Source organism: Populus alba, chromosome 19 (assembly GCF_005239225.2).
Source record: "Populus alba chromosome 19, ASM523922v2, whole genome shotgun sequence".
Lineage (NCBI taxonomy): Eukaryota > Viridiplantae > Streptophyta > Magnoliopsida > Malpighiales > Salicaceae > Populus > Populus alba.
This window is the reverse complement of record NC_133302.1, coordinates 9,134,607-9,142,379: the sequence shown is the minus strand read 5'-3', so window position 1 is coordinate 9,142,379 and position 7,773 is coordinate 9,134,607. Positions and strand designations below refer to the sequence as shown.

The 7,773-nt window shown below is 31.1% G+C and overlaps 1 pseudogene; it reads left to right on the top strand.

Moving 5' to 3' along the window:
* The first annotated feature begins 3,013 nt into the window (after positions 1 to 3,013).
* LOC118051547 (TMV resistance protein N-like) lies at positions 3,014 to 7,403 on the top strand (annotated as a pseudogene).
* Positions 7,404 to 7,773: the final 370 nt, after the last annotated feature.

Below are 7,773 nucleotides of genomic sequence, written 5' to 3'. Positions count from 1 at the left end.
ATCCAATATAGAGAGAGAAATAAAAAAAAAAAAAAAAAAAAGCAAAAGGAAACAATCCCCACCCCATCTTTCTTGTTCCCTTTCCCTTCTTTACATGGCTTACTCAGTGAAAAAGCAAGCACTAATGCACGTTCTCCACAACCTACCCCCACTTTCGCCACTATATAAATATTATGGAAAACAAGATAAAAAGAAATCTTTTGGTACATCTATATATATATTATGGAATTAACATGGTATCAGAATATCTGTGAAGTATTGCTGGGAAGTCATAATTTTTGACACGCCTAATCACAGTCTTTTTTTGGAAAAAAGAAGAAGCCAGGCTATGAAAATAGGTTTGTGGAAATTTACATCAAAATTAGCACTAGAAATTCCTAGTTTCGTGGTGCTTTCTCGGCCGGCAAATGAATAAAAAGCATATCCTTTTATCCTATATAAAGAATAATACAATTAACCTCATTTCAATATCCTTGCTTTACTCTCCAGCTAACCTGACACATATGAGTCTCAAGACATATGGCCATTGACAGAAAGGTGTTTTGAAGCAAAATCTTTTTTTATCTGTAGCGACCTCAATAATTTTGTCAATCTGCACCTACCATGAAATTACCAATACATAAATTCCAGCTCAATATTTACCAATACGAGCTTGAGAAATATTAAAAATTAAATCCATTTTATTTTTTTGGATTGCATTCCATGTAACTCGAGACTCTGCTTTTTAGTCGGGTCAATTTTAGGTTGGGTTCAATAACTATAAGTAAATTTATTGAAAAAAACATAATTTTTTTTGTTTTATAAAAATGAAAGGTAAAGAATTAAATTATGACATATATCACTAATTATTAACATCCTCTTATTACAAACACAAAACTTTATGTCACTTCATGATACCCATGTTTTCAACGCTTTACACTGTTTTAATAAATTGTTACAGTTAAACGGTTCAAGAAAAAACAATAATGGAGTTGAAGCAAAATCTGTGTTTGATTTTTTCTTTTTTGTGTTTTCGGTACATTGGTCAACAATAGCTTGGAAGAGTTTGGTATCAGTAACACGTGGACCCAGTTTTTGTGGAAACTTTGCAGAGGATCTGCACTCTGCAGGAAGAAAAATGATTTTAATGGATGTACTGTACATCATTTGAATTTATTAAAAGCAACAAGATATATACCATTAGATGCTATTTTTTCGATCTTAGAAGTAACATGATTTTAATTTACACCTTCTTCAACGTTTCACACTGCTTTAGTCGTAAAAAAAAAAAAAAAAAAAACTATTAGATGCTATAAAACAAGATATATACAATTTAATTTGAGAGTGGAATAGATATTATATTTCAAAATATTTTTGAAATGTATTAAAATATTACTTTTTATAAAAAAAATATTTTAATATCATATATTAGAACAATAAATAATAATAATAATTTAAAACAATAAAAAATTTCAAAATCTTTTAAAAATATAATTTTACTAGACTCCAAAACACACCCATGCTTCCTCAGCAACCACCACGAAATTACTACTCTAAATTACAGCTAAATAATTTATTTTAGTGATTATTGCTTGCTCTTTGACAATTATTGCTTTGCTAATAATTTGCAAGAAACTTTCTCAATTTCCTTTTATTTTCTTTTTATCATGGAAACTTTAAGTAACATCTGCGCCAACCACGGAATTACGGATAAGTAAATTTCAATGCGTAATTGTGTAGGTTTTAATTAAAAATGCTTTAATTTGAAAAATTATGTTAACAATAATATAAATTAATTTTTCTTCATAAAAAAGTAATTGGGTATTAATTTAGGCTATAAAAGTAAAATAATAATAATAATAAAAAGAGTTCAAGGGTATTCATTTTATTATTTGTTAGGTAATTATATAATCTAATTTGTTGATGTGAAAAATAGCACAAAGTTTTTGGCATAGCTATCATCGTTTAATGGTAAATATTGTGTTTTAAAATATATTAAAATATTTTTTTTATTATTTTTAAAATTTATTTTTAATATTATTACATCAAAACTATATAAATTTTTTTTTCACATTATCAATTCAACCATACTCCAAAGAACACTCAGACTCCAATACCAGCAATCACTACGAAAGTTACCACTCTAAATTCCAGCTCAATAATTTATTCTTTGACAATTATTGCATTGCTAATAATTTGCAAGGAAACATACTTTCTAAGCGATACACATGCTTTTAACTATTCTTAATCTGCACCTACCATGAAATTACCAATAGGTAAATTCTAGGTCAATATTTATCAATACACGCTTAAAAAATTTGCAAAAGAGAGTATTCCTTCTATAAAAAGAGCTTAAGAAAAGTATTTGATAGTGTAATTATGCTTAATTTTTAAAATGTGTTTTATTTAGAAATGTATTAAAATAATATTTTTTTTAGTTTTAAAATTTATTTTTGATATCAACACATCAAAATAATTTAAAAACACTAAAAAAATATTAATTTAAAATAAAAAATAAAAATTAAATTAAATTTTTAAAAAAACGTTTTTAAAACACAAAAAACAAGTAGAAAATCTCTTATAGGAATCTCTTTATTAAATAATCAAATATCAAAGACTATTACTAAAGTTTATATATATAACAAAATAGAAACAACTAAATAGAGAAATTATTATTTTTTAAATTGAAAAAGTTGAAAAGCTTGATAATATTGAGTAAGAAATAAAATATAAAAATAATTCTTTTTAAATAAAAAAATATAAAAGTTTAATAGTACTGAATAGAAAAAAAATAGAATTTGTAAACTAAATAAAAGTAACTGAATAAAGTATTTATTATTTTGAGACTAAATTAAGGTTTTTCAATTACATTTAAACATATTATGGTTTTAATAAATGTACGATGCATCCTTTGATTTTATTACAAGGAACGTGTAATATTGAATCAAAATCTTTTGGATATCGTATAACTCTTTTGGATGAATTGTTAACGTAGGGACTGTTTGGGGTCCTGACATGGCTGATTTTATTTGAATATATTATTTGATTAGTGTTGACTCTACTATTGCTGCATTGACTGGAAATTTCAGTATTCCATATCCTTGCTTTACTCTGCAGCTGACTTCTCTGTCCCATTGCTGCCATTTCATAGCTAACTCTTTGTTATATTTAACGTACTCTTCTTTGCTTCTTGTTCGTAACGATAACTTGAAAGCCTTACGTTCAGATAGATAATCATTGACCAGTTCATCCTATATCATTCTATTTAATTTAGAAATGCAGAAAGAAAAACGCAAGCAATCCAAAGATGAAGAAATCGATTCATCCTCGCGAAAGAGAAGAAAAGCTGACCTCAGTAAGCCTATTTAGAGATTACAATTAACCTCATTTCAATATCATAGCTTTGGAATTTCATAGCTAACTCTTTGTTATATTGCTCCATTGGTAAATTGACTGTGCCTTGATTTCTGCAGCTGCCATGATAGAGCCGGAGTCTTCTCGATCTAGACCAGAAGGGGCCTATGATGTCTTCTTGAGTTTTAGAGGAGAAGACACTCGCAAGACATTTACAGATCATCTATATACTGCCTTGGTCCAAGCAGGAATCCACACTTTTCGAGATGATGATGAACTTCCGAGAGGAGAAGAAATCTCCCATCATCTCCTCAGGACGATTCAAGAATCAAAGATATCCATAGTTGTCTTCTCAAAAGGATATGCTTCTTCTAGATGGTGTCTAAATGAACTTGTAGAGATTCTTAAGTGCAAAAACAGGAAAACCGGTCAGATTGTTCTTCCTATATTCTATGACATTGATCCTTCATATGTGAGAAAACAGAATGGCAGTTTTGCAGAAGCATTTGTTAAACATGAAGAGCGTTTTGAAGAGAAGTTGGTGAAGGAGTGGAGAAAAGCTCTTGAGGATGCCGGAAACCTATCTGGATGGAGTCTCAATAATATGGCAAATGGGTATGTCTTTTTTCCAAATTTATGAAGTCAATATACTTTACATTTTTCAATGTGAAACAATAAAATGCTTAATTGACTCGCTATCAATGTCTGGCTTTTGTCTTTGAGCAGGCATGAAGCAAAATTTATCAAAGAGATTATCAAGGATGTGGTGAATAAATTAGAACCCAAGTACTTAGATGTTCCTGAGCAACTAGTAGGTATGGATCGGCTTGCTCGCAATATTTTTGACTTTCTAAGTACTGCAACAGATGATGTACGCATTGTGGGCATACATGGGATGCCAGGAATAGGAAAGACAACTATAGCAAAAGTTGTATTTAATCAACTCTGCTATAGATTCAAGGGAAGCTGCTTTCTTTCGAATATCAATGAAAGATCAAAACAATTCAATGGTCTTGTTCCTTTACAAAAGCAACTTCTTCGCGATATTTTAAAACAGGATGTTGCAAACTTTGATTGTGTTGATAGAGGAAAGGTTATGATCAAAGATCGACTTCGTCGCAAAAGAGTTCTTGTTGTTGCTGATGATTTGGCTCATCTGGACCAGCTAAATGCATTGATGGGAGATCGAAGTTGGTTTGGTCCCAGAAGTAGAGTAATTATTACAACATGAGATTCAAATCTTCTTCGTGAAGCAGATCAAACATATCAGATCGAAGAATTGAAACCAGACGAGTCCCTTCAGCTTTTCAGCAGGCATGCCTTTAAGGACTCCAAGCCAGCAAAAGATTATATTGAGCTTTCGAAGAAAGCCGTTGGTTACTGTGGAGGACTTCCTTTAGCTCTTCAGGTTATAGGAGCTCTTCTGTACGGGATAAACAGAGGTGAATGGGAAAGTAAAATTGACAACTTGAGCAGAATTCCAGAAAACGATATTCAAGCAAAGCTTCTAATAAGTTATCAGGCACTTGATGGTGAACTACAAAGAGCATTCCTTGATATTGCATGCTTCTTTATTGGTATAGAGAAAGAATACGTCGCAAAAGTGCTAGGAGCCCGTTGCCGTCTCAATCCAGAAGTTGTTTTGAAAACTCTCCGTGAAAGGTCTCTGATTCAATTTCATGATGAAAGGCAGTTATATGGAGAGATGGTAGCCATGCATGATCTATTACGAGACATGGGAAGGGAGGTCGTTTGTAAAGCGTCTCCCTTGCATCCTGGAAAAAGGACCAGAATTTGGAATAAAGACGATGCATGGAATGTACTTGACCACCAGAAGGTAAGAGCTCAAGCGTATTTTCTAGTCAAACTTATTACAAATAATTGTATTAAAGTTGTATTGTTTTTTTTTAGGGTACGGATGTTGTAGAGGGTCTTGCACTGGATGTCAAAGCATCAACAGCTAAATCACTTGGCACAGGATCATTTGCAGAAATGAAATGCTTAAATTTACTCCAAATCAATGGAGTACATCTCACCGGATCCTTCAAACTACTTTCTAAAGAGTTGATGTGGATTTGTTGGCATGAATGTCCTTTGAAAGGTTTTCCATCTGATTTTACCTTGGACAATTTAGCTGTTCTTGATATGCAGTATAGTAACCTCAAAGAATTATGGAAGGGAAAAAAGGTACGAAACATGCTACAATCCCCAAAATGTTTCCAGTATGTAATTTATATTTACACGTTATGACTTTCTATGATTAATTTTCATTATTTTTCTCTCTATTATAACAGATTCTTGACAAGCTTAAAATCATTGATCTCAGTCATTCTCAGCAACTTATTAAAACACCAGATTTGCACAGTTCAAGTCTAGAGAAACTAATTCTAAAAGGTTGCTCGAGTTTAGTTGAGATGCATCAATCAATTGAAAATTTGACGAGCCTCGTTTTCTTGAATCTAGAGGGATGTTGGAGGTTGAAGAATCTCCCTGAAAGCATTGGCAATCTAAAGTCTCTTGAAACTCTGAATATTTCTGGGTGTTCACAACTTGAGAAATTACCGGAATGCATGGGTGATATGGAATCCTTAACCGAGCTACTAGCTGATGAGATTGAAAATGAGCAATTTCTCTCTTCAATTGGACAATTAAATCATGTCAGAAGGTTATCATTGTGTAGATACAGTTCGACTCCACCAAGTTCTTCTTTGATTTCAACAGGTGTTTTGAATTGGAAACGTTGGCTGCCAGCATCTTTCATTGAATGGATATCAGTGAAACATCTTGAGCTTTCTAATGGTGGTTTGACTGATCGCACAACTAACTGTGTTGATTTTAGTGGTTTGTCCGCTCTAGAATTTTTAGATCTAAAAGGAAACAAATTCTCCAGCCTGCCTTCTGGGATCGGCTTCCTTCCCAAGCTATGGTTCTTGTCTGTTCGGGCATGCAAATATCTTGTATCAATCCCAGATCTTCCCTCAAGTTTAGATTTTTTGGATGCAACTCATTGCAAATCATTGAAAAGATTAAGAATACCAATCGAGCAAGAAGAAGAACTATATATAGGACTACAAGGAAGTCATTCGTTAGAAGAGATTCAGGGCATCGAAGTTCTAAGTAATAGTTTCTGGTATATTCGTGTTGATGATAACTGGATTCACCACCGTCATTCACCAAATAAATTACAGAAGAGTGTTGTTGAGGTACTTTTTCTTTCAGTCTCTCTTGCAAAAAAATAAACACAAACAATTGGCACATATATTGATTAATATCTAAAATCTCAGCATTCTTTAAAATCAATATGTATACATGCAATAATCATTATTATTATTATTTTATTTTAAAAAATAAATATCATCTTTAATAATATTTTTTATTTTTCTTATTTAATCTAAAAAATAAATATTATATTTAATAATATTTTTTATTAAATATTTAAAGTCTGATTGGTTTTATTTTTTATTTCTTGATTTAATGATAATATATTTATACAAGCAATGTGCAACGGTCGTCACCGGTATCATATTCATCCCTTTCCTGGTGAGATGCCAAATTGGATGAGCTACAGTGGAGAAGGATGCTCATTGTCATTCCATATACCTCCAGTCTTCCTAGGCTTAGTTCTTTGGGTTGTCTATCGACCACTTGAGAAGGACACTGACATTACTATTATTATAAGAAATAAAAGCAACGGTATTCAATTGTTTGAAGGTTATGGATCACCACGAACTGCGGGATGGATAAGATACATGAGTAGAAGTGAAATGGCAATGGAAGATTACTATGCAGATGACGAATTGGAACTATACATTTCTTCATATAACAAATTGCACATCATTAAAGAATGTGGGGTCCATGTGATCGCAGGAAAATCAAATTCATTTGAAGAGTTAGAAGTGGGAAGAGATACAGTGATGCCTTCACCACCGCCATATCATCTGCTTCCTCATCCTCATTGTGGTTCAATCACAGCGTCTACACCTAATCAATGGAGTGACTGTTTATTTGCGAAGCTGCAAGGACATAGCCTCGATTTAACGCTTTATGGTAAGAACAAATATTTCATTTAGTTATTTTTATTATATTCTATTTAATTTATGAGATTAAATATTATCTTTAATTATTTCATTATTATTATTATTTAATATAAAAAAATAAATATCATATTTAATAAAAAAAATAAATATTTAAGGCTTTTTGGTAAGAATACATATTTCCTTTAGTTATTTTTATTTAATTCTATTTAATTTAAGAGATTAAATTTTATCTTTAATTATTTTATTTTTCTTATTTAATCTAAAAAATTAAATATTATCTTTAACAAAAATGAAAACAACGTGATATTAACCTTTTTTTTATTATTATTATAAAGTAAGTTTATTAATTAAAAGTGAGATGGGATTTGTTTGTAATAACAAAATGCATATACAATCATGCATG